Source organism: Pelobates fuscus, chromosome 4 (assembly GCF_036172605.1).
Source record: "Pelobates fuscus isolate aPelFus1 chromosome 4, aPelFus1.pri, whole genome shotgun sequence".
NCBI lineage: Eukaryota > Metazoa > Chordata > Amphibia > Anura > Pelobatidae > Pelobates > Pelobates fuscus.
Window position 1 is genome coordinate 48,424,363 of NC_086320.1, and position 13,201 is coordinate 48,437,563.

The following is a 13,201-nucleotide window of genomic DNA, read 5'->3' on the forward strand; positions in this document are numbered from 1 at the left end:
AGAAAAAAATTTCCTCTTTCTCAAAATCGGATTGTTCCTAAATAAACACATTATTTACATATCAGTGTCCTCCAACATAACACACAGAATATTTTCTCTCTCCCTCTACCCTGTCTTTGGGTTATACTTCCTTCCTTAAAGGGACACTATAGTCACCAGAACAACTTTAGCTTAATGAAGCAGTGTTGGTGTATAGAACATGCCCCTGCAGCCTCACTGCTTAATCCTCTGCCATTTAGGAGTTAAATCCCTTTGTTTATGAACCCTAGTCACACCTCCCTGCATGTGACTTGCACAGCATTCCATAAACACTTCCTGTAAAGAGAGCCCTATGTAGGCTTTCTTTATTGCAAGTTCTGTTTAATTAAGATTTTCTTATCCCCTGCTATTTTAATAGCTTGCTAGACCCTGCAAGAGCCTCATGTATGTGATTAAAGTTCAATTTAGAGATTGAGATACAATTATTTAAGGTAAATTACATCTGTTTGAAAGTGAAACCAGTTTTGTTTTCATGCAGGCTCTGTCAATCATAGCCAGGGGAGGTGTGGCTAGGGCTGCATAAACAGAAACAAAGTGATTTAACTCCTAAATGACAGTGAATTGAGCAGTGAAATTGCAGGGGAATGATCTATACACTAAAACTGCTTTATTTAGCTAAAGTAATTTAGGTGACTATAGTGTTCCTTTAATATAATTGTCTGATTAGTAGCAGCGTTGCATTAATGATCCAGTATCCTCTCTGCTGCACCATATCCTCCCCTCCATGCTGCCCCTTTACTTCTCTGCCCATGTGAAAGGGTTAAACATTCTCCTTTGCTGCAATGCCTCTCAAGAACACTTCATGAGTCAGCAAATATATCCTGCTACAGTGTTCCTAGCTAAAGCCATTTCTGATCAGTTTAGCATTAGGTTAGCTTTGTAGATAAGATAAGAACACAGTAAAAAGTAACCCCCTCGTTATGATGTAGAAAATGTGACCCCCCTCATTATGATAAAATAATCTTGTTCTGCAATATGATTGCACATTTCTCTTTGCAAGCATTTATTAACCATTGGTTTGTTCTAATTTGGTATGTTTTGAACTTCCATCTGGTTTAGTGTAGCATAAAAGTGTGGTTCCCTCCAGGTATAGCGAACACAGGAAATATCCCAACACCATGTTACTGTAATTATCTAATTATTGGTAGCATTGCATTAATGATCCAGTATCGTCCATGCTGCACACTCCCCTTCTCTCTCCATGCTGCCCCCACTCTCCTCCTCTCTCCCATGTTAATGTACTAGCCTGATTAATGGAAGTGAGTAAAAAGAGCTTTGCCCTCATCCAACATGGCGCCGGGTGGTTCAGTCTCCGTGATGTAATTTCCTTTCCCAGATGAAGCTTTCCTTCCATAGGCTGCTTACCAGGCTTCCCCCCCTTCTCACTGTATTCGGCATTGCCATCAGTGACGTAATTGAGCTGCGCCGTGCTGAGCCGGTGGGAGCAGAGTGTGAGGCTCGGGGTTCATGGTGTTTATTGGGATTATTCCTGGTTCCAGATCAGGAGGTTAGTATTGTCCTTAGTGACCCCCCTGGAGCATCATGTGACCTGGTAATACAGCCATTCAGTTATTACTGAGCAGCATGGAGGATACTGGATCATTAATACAATGCTGCTATTAATCAGACTAGTACATTACACATGAGAGAGAGGGGGAGAAGGAGAGGGGACAGCATGGAGAGAGAGAGAGAGGGGGAGAAGGAGAGGGGACAGCATGGAGAGAGAGAGAGAGAGAGAGAGAGAGAGGGGACAGCATGGAGAGAGAGAGAGAGAAGGAGAGGGGGCAGCATGGAGAGAGAGGGGGCAGCATGGAGAGAGAGGGGGCAGCATGGAGAGAGAGGGGGCAGCATGGAGAGAGAGGGGGCAGCATGGAGAGAGAGGGGGCAGCATGGAGAGAGAGGGGGCAGCATGGAGAGAGAGGGGGCAGCATGGAGAGAGAGGGGGCAGCATGGAGAGAGAGGGGGCAGCATGGAGAGAGAGGGGGCAGCATGGAGAGAGAGAGAGCGAGAGAAGGAGAGGGGGCAGCATGGAGAGAGAGGGGGGCAGCATGGAGAGAGAGGGGGGCAGCATGGAGAGAGAGGGGGGCAGCATGGAGAGAGAGGGGGCAGCATGGAGAGAGAGGGGGGCAGCATGGAGAGAGAGGGGGGCAGCATGGAGAGAGAAAGGGGGCAGCATGGAGAGAGAGGGGGCAGCATGGAGAGAGAGAGGGGGCAGCATGGAGAGAGAGAGGGGGCAGCATGGAGAGAGAGGGGGCTCAGCATGGAGAGAGAGGGGGCTCAGCATGGAGAGAGAGAGGGGTCAGCATGGAGAGAGAGGGGGGGCAGCATGGAGAGAGAGAGAGAGGGGGCAGCATGGAGAGAGAGAGAGAGGGGGCAGCATGGAGAGAGAGTGAGAGGGGGCAGCATGGAGAGAGAGTGAGAGGGGGCAGCATGGAGAGAGAGTGAGAGGGGGCAGCATGGAGAGAGAGAAGAAGAGGGGGCAACATGGAGAGAGAGAGAGAAGAAGAGGGGGCAACATGGAGAGAGAGAGAGAGAAGAAGAGGGGGCAACATGGAGAGAGAGAGAGAGAGAGAAGAGGGGGCAACATGGAGAGAGAGAGAGAAGAGGGGGCAACATGGAGAGAGAGAGAGAAGAGGGGGCAGCATGGAGAGAGAGAAGAAGAGGGGGCAACATGGAGAGAGAGAGAGAGAGAGAGAAGAAGAGGGGGCAGCATGGAGAGAGAGAGGGGGCAGCATGGAGAGAGAGTGAGAGGGGGCAGCATGGGGAGAGAGAAGAAGAGGGGGCAACATGGAGAGAGAGAGAGAGAAGAAGAGGGGGCAACATGGAGAGAGAGAGAGAGAAGAAGAGGGGGCAACATGGAGAGAGAGAGAGAGAAGAAGAGGGGGCAACATGGAGAGAGAGAGAGAGAAGAAGAGGGGGCAACATGGAGAGAGAGAGAGAAGAGGGGGCAACATGGAGAGAGAGAGAGAAGAGGGGGCAACATGGAGAGAGAGAGAGAAGAGGGGGCAACATGGAGAGAGAGAGAGAAGAAGAAGAGGGGGCAACATGGAGAGAGAGAGAAGAAGAAGAGGGGGCAACATGGAGAGAGAGAGGGAAGAAGAAGAGGGGGCAACATGGAGAGAGAGAGAGAGAGAAGAGGGGGCAACATGGAGAGAGAGAGAGAGAGAAGAGGGGGCAACATGGAGAGAGAGAGAGAGAGAAGAGGGGGCAACATGGAGAGAGAGAGAGAGAGAGAAGAGGGGGCAACATGGAGAGAGAGAGAGAGAGAAGAGGGGGCAACATGGAGAGAGAGAGAGAAGAGGGGGCAACATGGAGAGAGAGAGAGAAGAGGGGGCAACATGGAGAGAGAGAGAGAAGAGGGGGCAACATGGAGAGAGAGAGAGAAGAGGGGGCAACATGGAGAGAGAGAGAGAAGAGGGGGCAACATGGAGAGAGAGAGAGAAGAGGGGGCAACATGGAGAGAGAGAGAGAAGAGGGGGCAACATGGAGAGAGAGAGAGAAGAGGGGGCAACATGGAGAGAGAGAGAGAAGAGGGGGCAACATGGAGAGAGAGAGAGAAGAGGGGGCAACATGGAGAGAGAGAGAGAAGAGGGGGCAACATGGAGAGAGAGAGAGAAGAGGGGGCAACATGGAGAGAGAGAGAGAAGAGGGGGCAACATGGAGAGAGAGAGAAGAGGGGGCAACATGGAGAGAGAGAGAAGAGGGGGCAACATGGAGAGAGAGAGAGAGAAGAGGGGGCAACATGGAGAGAGAGAGAGAGAAGAGGGGGCAACATGGAGAGAGAGAGAGAGAGAGAGAAGAGGGGGCAACATGGAGAGAGAGAGAGAGAGAAGAGGGGGCAACATGGAGAGAGAAGAGGGGGCAACATGGAGAGAGAAGAGGGGGCAACATGGAGAGAGAAGAGGGGGCAACATGGAGAGAGAAGAGGGGGCAACATGGAGAGAGAAGAGGGGGCAACATGGAGAGAGAGAAGAAGAGGGGGCAACATGGAGAGAGAGAGAGAAGAAGAGGGGGCAACATGGAGAGAGAGAGAGAGAAGAAGAGGGGGCAACATGGAGAGAGAGAGAGAGAAGAAGAGGGGGCAACATGGAGAGAGAGGAGGGGGCAACATGGAGAGAGAAGAGGGGGCAACATGGAGAGAGAGAGAAGAAGAGGGGGCAACATGGAGAGAGAGAGAAGAAGAGGGGGCAACATGGAGAGAGATAGAAGAAGAGGGGGCAACATGGAGAGAGAGAGAAGAAGAGGGGGCAACATGGAGAGAGAGAGAAGAAGAGGGGGCAACATGGAGAGAGAGAGAAGAAGAGGGGGCAACATGGAGAGAGAGAGAAGAAGAGGGGGCAACATGGAGAGAGAGAGAAGAAGAGGGGGCAACATATAGAGAGAGAGAAGAAGAGGGGGCAACATATAGAGAGAGAGAGAGAGAGAAGAAGAGGGGGCAACATGGAGATAGCAGAAGAGGGGGCAACATGGAGAGAGAAGAAGAGGGGGCAACATGGAGATAGCAGAAGAGGGGGCAACATGGAGAGAGAAGAAGAGGGGGCAACATGGAGAGAGAAGAAGAGGGGGCAACATGGAGAGAGAAGAAGAGGGGGCAACATGGAGAGAGAAGAAGAGGGGGCAACATGGAGAGAGAAGAAGAGGGGGCAACATGGAGAGAGAAGAAGAGGGGGCAACATGGAGAGAGAAGAAGAGGGGGCAACATGGAGAGAGAAGAAGAGGGGGCAACATGGAGAGAGAAGAAGAGGGGGCAACATGGAGAGAGAAGAAGAGGGGGCAACATGGAGAGAGAAGAAGAGGGGGCAACATGGAGAGAGAAGAAGAGGGGGCAACATGGAGAGAGAAGAAGAGGGGGCAACATGGAGAGAGAGAGAAGAGGGGGCAACATGGAGAGAGAGAGAAGAGGGGGCAACATGGAGAGAGAGAAGAAGAAGAGGGGGCAACATGGAGAGAGAGAAGAAGAAGAGGGGGCAACATGGAGAGAGAGAGAGAGAGAGAGAGAAGAAGAGGGGGCAACATGGAGAGAGAGAGAGAGAGAGAAGAAGAGGGGGCAACATGGAGAGAGAGAGAGAGAGAGAGAAGAAGAGGGGGCAACATGGAGAGAGAGAAGAAGAGGGGGCAACATGGAGAGAGAGAAGAGGGGCAACATGGAGAGAGAGAGAGAGAAGAGGGGGCAACATGGAGAGAGAGAGAGAGAGAAGAAGAGGGGGCAACATGGAGAGAGAAGAAGAGGGGGCAACATGGAGAGAGAAGAAGAGGGGGCAACATGGAGAGAGAGAGAGAAGAGGGGGCAACATGGAGAGAGAGAGAGAGAGAAGAAGAGGGGGCAACATGGAGAGAGAGAAGAAGAGGGGGCAACATGGAGAGAGAGAAGAAGAGGGGGCAACATGGAGAGAGAGAGAGAGAAGAAGAGGGGGCAACATGGAGAGAGAAGAAGAGGGGGCAACATGGAGAGAGAGAGAGAGAGAGAGAGAGAGAGAGAGAGGAGGGGGCAACATGGAGAGAGAAGAGGGGGCAACATGGAGAGAGAGAAGAAGAGGGGGCAACATGGAGAGAGAGAGAGAGAAGAAGAGGGGGCAACATATATAGAGAGAGAAGAAGAGGGGGCAACATATATAGAGAGAGAGAGAGAAGAAGAGGGGGCAACATGGAGAGAGAAGAAGAGGGGGCAACATGGAGAGAGAAGAAGAGGGGGCAACATGGAGAGAGAAGAAGAGGGGGCAACATGGAGAGAGAAGAAGAGGGGGCAACATGGAGAGAGAAGAAGAGGGGGCAACATGGAGAGAGAAGAAGAGGGGGCAACATGGAGAGAGAAGAAGAGGGGGCAACATGGAGAGAGAAGAAGAGGGGGCAACATGGAGAGAGAAGAAGAGGGGGCAACATGGAGAGAGAAGAAGAGGGGGCAACATGGAGAGAGAAGAAGAGGGGGCAACATGGAGAGAGAAGAAGAGGGGGCAGCATGGAGAGAGAAGGAGAGGGGGCAGCATGGAGAGAGAAGGAGAGGGGGCAGCATGGAGAGAGGAGAGGGGGCAGCATGGAGAGAGAAGGAGAGGGGGCAGCATGGAGAGAGAAGGAGAGGGGGCAGCATGGAGAGAGAAGGAGAGGGGGCAGCATGGAGAGAGAAGGAGAGGGGGCAGCATGGAGAGAGAAGGAGAGGGGGCAGCATGGAGAGAGAAGGAGAGGGGGCAGCATGGAGAGAGAAGGAGAGGGGGCAGCATGGAGAGAGAAGGAGAGGGGGCAGCATGGAGAGAGAAGGAGAGGGGGCAGCATGGAGAGAGAAGGAGAGGGGGCAGCATGGAGAGAGAAGGAGAGGGGGCAGCATGGAGAGAGAAGGAGAGGGGGCAGCATGGAGAGAGAAGGAGAGAGAGGGAAGAAGAGGGGGCAACGTGGAGAGAGAGAGAAGAGGGGGCAACGTGGAGAGAGAGAGAAGAGGGGGCAACATGGAGAGAGAGGGAGAGAGAGAGAAGAGGGGGCAACATGGAGAGAGAGGGAGAGAGAGAGAAGAGGGGGCAACATGGAGAGAGAGGGAGAGAGAGAGAAGAGGGGGCAACATGGAGAGAGAGGGAGAGAGAGAGAAGAGGGGGCAACATGGAGAGAGAAGGAGAGGGGGCAGCATGGAGAGAGAGAGAGAAGGAGAGGGGGCAGCATGGAGAGAGAGAGAGAGAGAGAAGAAGAGGGGGCAACATGGAGAGAGAGAGAGAGAGAGAAGAAGAGGGGGCAACATGGAGAGAGAGAGAGAGAGAGAAGAAGAGGGGGCAACATGGAGAGAGAGAGAGAGGAGAAGAGGGGGCAACATGGAGAGAGAGAGAGAGGAGAAGAGGGGGCAACATGGAGAGAGAGAGAGAGGAGAAGAGGGGGCAACATAGAGGGAGAGAGAAGAAGAGGGGGCAACATGGAGAGGGAGAGAAGAGGGGGCAACATGGAGAGAGAGAGAAGAAGAGGGGGCAACATGGAGAGAGAGAGAGAGAAGAAGAGGGGGCAACATGGGGAGGGAGAGAGAGAAGAAGAGGGGGCAACATGGAGAGAGAGAAGAAGAGGGGGCAACATGGAGAGAGAGAAGAAGAGGGGGCAACATGGAGAGAGAGAGAAGAGGGGGCAACATGGAGAGAGAGAGAAGAGGGGGCAACATGGAGAGAGAGAGAAGAGGGGGCAACATGGAGAGAGAGAGAAGAGGGGGCAACATGGAGAGGGAGAGAAGAAGAGGGGGCAACATGGAGAGAGAGAGAAGAAGAGGGGGCAACATGGAGAGAGAGAGAGAGAAGAAGAGGGGGCAACATGGAGAGAGAGAGAGAGAGAAGAAGAGGGGGCAACATGGAGAGGGAGAGAAGAAGAGGGGGCAACATGGAGAGGGAGAGAAGAAGAGGGGGCAACATGGAGAGAGAGAGAAGAAGAGGGGGCAACATGGAGAGAGAGAGAGAGAAGAAGAGGGGGCAACATGGAGAGAGAGAGAGAGAAGAAGAGGGGGCAACATGGGGAGGGAGAGAGAGAAGAAGAGGGGGCAACATGGGGAGGGAGAGAGAGAAGAAGAGGGGGCAACATGGGGAGGGAGAGAGAGAAGAAGAGGGGGCAACATGGAGAGAGAGAAGAAGAGGGGGCAACATGGAGAGAGAGAGAGAGAAGAAGAGGGGGCAACATGGGGAGGGAGAGAGAGAAGAAGAGGGGGCAACATGGGGAGGGAGAGAGAGAAGAAGAGGGGGCAACATGGAGAGAGAGAAGAAGAGGGGGCAACATGGAGAGAGAGAGAGAGAGAGAGAGAAGAGGGGGCAACATGGAGAGAGAAGAAGAGGGGGCAACATATATAGAGAGAGAGAGAGAGAGGAAGAGGGGGCAACATATAGAGAGAGAGAGAGAGAAGAAGAGGGGGCAACATGGAGAGAGAAGAAGAGGGGGCAACATGGAGAGATAAGAAGAGGGGGCAACATATATAGAGAGAGAGAGAGAGAAGAAGAGGGGGCAACATATATAGAGAGAGAGAGAGAAGAAGAGGGGGCAACATATATAGAGAGAGAGAGAGAAGAAGAGGGGGCAACATATAGAGAGAGAGAAGAAGAGGGGGCAACATATAGAGAGAGAGAGAGAAGAAGAGGGGGCAACATATAGAGAGAGAGAGAGAGAAGAAGAGGGGGCAACATATGGAGAGAGAGAGAAGAGGGGGCAACATGGAGAGAGAGAGAAGAGGGGGCAACATGGAGAGAGAGAGAAGAGGGGGCAACATGGAGAGAGAGAGAAGAGGGGGCAACATGGAGAGAGAGAGAGAGAGGAGGGGGCAACATGGAGAGAGAAGGAGAGGGGGCAGCATGGAGAGAGAAGGAGAGGGGGCAGCATGGAGAGAGGAGAGGGGGCAGCATGGAGAGAGAAGGAGAGGGGGCAGCATGGAGAGAGAAGGAGAGGGGGCAGCATGGAGAGAGAAGGAGAGGGGGCAGCATGGAGATAGAAGGAGAGGGGGCAGCATGGAGATAGAAGGAGAGGGGGCAGCATGGAGAGAGAAGGAGAGGGGGCAGCATGGAGAGAGAAGGAGAGGGGGCAGCATGGAGAGAGAAGGAGAGGGGGCAGCATGGAGAGAGAAGGAGAGGGGGCAGCATGGAGAGAGAAGGAGAGGGGGCAGCATGGAGAGAGAAGGAGAGGGGGCAGCATGGAGAGAGAAGGAGAGGGGGCAGCATGGAGAGAGAAGGAGAGGGGGCAGCATGGAGAGAGAAGGAGAGGGGGCAGCATGGAGAGAGAAGGAGAGGGGGCAGCATGGAGAGAGAAGGAGAGGGGGCAGCATGGAGAGAGAAGGAGAGGGGGCAGCATGGAGAGAGAAGGAGAGGGGGCAACATGGAGAGAGAAGGAGAGGGGGCAACGGAGAGAGAGAGAGAAGGAGAGGGGGCAACATGGAGAGAGAGAGAAGAGGGGGCAACATGGAGAGAGAGAGAGAGAGAAGAAGAGGGGGCAACATGGAGAGAGAGAGAGAGAAGAAGAGGGGGCAACATGGAGAGAGAGAAGAAGGGGCAACATGGAGAGAGAGAGAGAAGAAGAAGAGGGAGGGGGGCAACATGGAGAGAGAAAGGGAGTGTGCCCATGGAAGATACTAGATCATTAATGCAATGCTAGCACTAATTAGATAATTACAGTAACATGGTGTTGGGATATTTCCTGTGTTCACTATATCTGGAGGGACCCACCCTTTTATGCTACTCTAAACCAGATGGAAGTTCTAAGCATACCAAGTTATTAGAACAAACCAATGGTTAATAAATGCTTGCAAAGAGAAGTTTCTTTTTTTTGTGCAATTGTATTGCAGAACAAGATTATTTTATCATAATGAGGGGGGTCACATTTTCTCCATCATAACCAGGGGGTTACTTTTTACTGTGTTCTTATCTTATCTACAAAGCTTACCTAATGCTAAACTGATCAGAAATGGCTTTAGCTAGGAACACTGTAGCAGGATATATTTGCTGACTCAAGAAGTGTCCTTGAGGGGCATTGCAGCAAAGGAGAATGTTTAACCCTTTCACATGGGGAGAGAAGTAAAGGGGCAGCATGGAGATGGTGGTGGTGGTGGAGGGGGGGGGGTGGTGCGCAGCAGAGAGGATACTGGATCATAGAAACATAGAAACATAGAATGTGACGGCAGATAAGAACCATTCGGCCCATCTAGTCTGCCCAGTTTTCTAAATACTTTCATTAGTCCCTGGCCTTATCTTATAGTTAGGATAGCCTTATGCCTATCCCACGCATGCTTAAACTCCTTTACTGTGTTAACCTCTACCACTTCAGCTGGAAGGCTATTCCATGCATCCACTACCCTCTCAGTAAAGTAATACTTCCTGATATTATTTTTAAACCTTTGTCCCTCTAATTTAAGACTATGTCCTCTTGTTGTGGTAGTTTTTCTTCTTTTAAATATAGTCTCCTCCTTTACTGTGTTGATTCCCTTTATGTATTTAAATGTTTCTATCATATCCCCCCTGTCTCGTCTTTCCTCCATGCTATACATGTTAAGATCCTTTAACCTTTCCTGGTAAGTTTTATCCTGCAATCCATGAACCAGTTTAGTAGCCCTTCTTTGAACTCTCTCTAAGGTATCAATATCCTTCTGAAGATAGGGTCTCCAGTACTGTGTACAGTACTCCAAGTGAGGTCTCACCAGTGTTCTGTACAATGGCATGAGCACTTCCCTCTTTCTACTGCTAATACCTCTCCCTATACAACCAAGCATTCTGCTAGCATTTCCTGCTGCTCTATTACATTGTCTGCCTACCTTTAAGTCCTCAGAAATAATCACCCCTAAATCCCTTTCCTCAGATGTTGAGGTTAGGACTCTATCAAATATTCTGTACTCTGCCCTTGGGTTTTTACGTCCAAGATGCATTATCTTGCACTTATCCACATTAAATGTCAGTTGCCACAACTCTGACCATTTTTCTAGTTTACCTAAATCATTTTCCATTTGGCTTATCCCTCCTGGAACATCAACCCTGTTACATATCTTAGTATCATCCGCAAAAAGACACACCTTACCATCAAGACCTTCTGCAATATCACTAATAAAAATATTAAAGAGAATGGGTCCAAGTACAGATCCCTGAGGTACCCCACTGGTGACAAGCCCAAGCTTCGAATATACTCCATTGACTACAACCCTCTGTTGCCTGTCACTCAGCCACTGCCTTACCCATTCAACAATATTGGAATCCAAACTCAAAGATTGTAGTTTGTTGATAAGCCTTCTATGTGCAACAGTGTCAAAAGCCTTACTGAAATCGAGGTAAGCAATGTCTACTGCACCACCCTGATCTATAATTTTAGTTACCCAATCAAAAAAATCAATAAGATTAGTTTGGCATGATCTCCCTGAAGTAAACCCATGTTGTCTCTGATCTTGAAATCCATGTGTTTTTAGATGTTCAACAATCCTATCCTTTAACATGGTTTCCATCACTTTCCCCACTACTGAAGTTAGGCTTACTGGCCTATAGTTGCCCGACTCCTCCCTATTACCTTTCTTGTGAATGGGCACAACATTTGCTAACTTCCAATCTTCTGGGACTACTCCTGTTATCAATGATTGGTTAAATAAATCTGTTAATGGTTTTGCTAGTACACCACTAAGCTCTTTTAATAGCTTTGGGTGTATTCCATCAGGTCCCATTGACTTATTTGTCTTTACTTTTGACAGTTGAAATAGAACCTCTTCCTCTGTAAACTCACGTGTAATAAATGACTCATTTATCCTTTTTCTTAACTGAGGTCCCTTTCCTTCATTTTCATCTGTAAATACCGAACAAAAATATTCATTGAGGCAGTCAGCTAGACCTTTATCCTCATCTACATACCTTCCTTCTTTTGTTTTTAATCTAACTAATCCTTGTTTTACTTTTCTTTTCTCATTTATGTATCTAAAAAAGGTTTTGTCCCCCTTTTTTACTGACTGTGCTATTTTCTCTTCTGTGTGTGATTTGGAAGCTCTTATAACTTGCTTAGCCTCTTTCTGCCTAATCTTATAGGTCATTCTGTCTTCCTCACTCTGGTTTTTTTTATAATTACTAAATGCTAACTTTTTGTTTTTTACTATTTTGGCTACATCTGTGGAGTACCACAGTGGTTTCTTGAATTTTTTGCTTTTACTGACAAGCCTAATGCAATTTTCTGTTGCGTTCAGTAGTGCAACTTTTAAATAATCCCATTTCTTTTGGACTCCATTTAAATTGCTCCAGTCTGATAATGACTCCTTTACACATATTCTAATTTTGGAAAAGTCTGTTTTTCTAAAGTCTAAAACTTTTGTTTTTGTGTGGTGTGACTCGGTCACTGTTCTTATATTAAACCACACTGACTGATGATCACTGGATCCTAAACTTTCACCTACAGTAATATCTGATACCAAATCTCCATTTGTTAACACTAAATCTAGTATGGCCTCTTTACGAGTTGGCTCCTCAACGACTTGTTTTAGAGACAATCCCAGTAGGGAGTTTAGAATATGTGTGCTCCTGGCATTAATCCATTAATCCAATGCTGCTACTAATCAGACAATTATTAAGGAAGTATAACCTATAGGGTAGAGGGAGAGAGAAAATATGCTGTGTGTTCTATTGGAGGACACTGATTTGTAACAATGTAAATAATGTGTTATTTAGGAACAATCTGAGTTTGAGAAAAAGGACATTTACTTTAATGCAAAGGAGTGGGACTGTTTAAATCAAGAAGATCTAGTGGTGGAGAATTACCAGACCTTCGGCTCTCTGGGTAAGAAAATCTCACACACACCCTTCCCCTTTACAGGAAATATTTCTCATCAGAGGACACATTTATATCTGGGACCAGGGCCGGACTAGGAATAAAAAGCAGCCCTGGCAATATTTTATACCAGCACTAATATTAATTACGCCACCTGTGACAGATATACGGATAGGAAAAGCCAAAACAATGAAAATTATTTACCCCACAAGAAGGAGAACTTAACGCTGTTACGGCGTTCTATGCCGTCGCGGCTTTAAAGCCGTTGCGGCGGCATAGAACGCCGTAACGGCTTAAGCCCATGGGAGGTCCTGCATACTTACTTATATATATCTCGTCATACATAGTGTATTTTTAATACTAATATTAGTATATATATTAATATTAAAATACACTTAGAATGACGTTACATATATATTATATATATATAATAGATATATACACATATATTATATATATATATATACATATAATTACAATAATAAAATAAATAAATAAAATATTGAAACAAAATTTAATATAAATTATATATTCATTTGCACTTTCATTCTAACTGTATTTTGTTATTAAAATTATATATATATATATATATATATATATATATATTGGTAACAAAATACACTTAGAATGACATTATATATATATAAAATACAAATAACCGCATATATATATATATATATTTATATCTATATAATAGATAAATACATATAATTACAAAAAAGATTACTTAGTATACACGTAGAATTGAAATACCTATAAATGCATATATATTATAATTCTACGTGTCTATTTAAGTAATCTTTTAACATAATTATGTGATTTGATTAATTAAAATGTGATTGACATGCCTGACAACACAGGGAGAAAGTGCAGAGAATTTAATTCGCAAGCACTATATTTGACCCTGTAACTCTCCAAGACACCATAAAACCTGTACATAGGG

The 13,201-nt window shown here is 47.8% G+C and overlaps 1 pseudogene; it reads left to right on the forward strand.

The window, feature by feature from the left end:
- Window positions 1-1,472: 1,472 nt before the first annotated feature.
- LOC134608375 (zinc finger protein 84-like) overlaps window positions 1,473-13,201 on the forward strand; it is a 33,181-nt pseudogene continuing 21,452 nt past the window's right edge.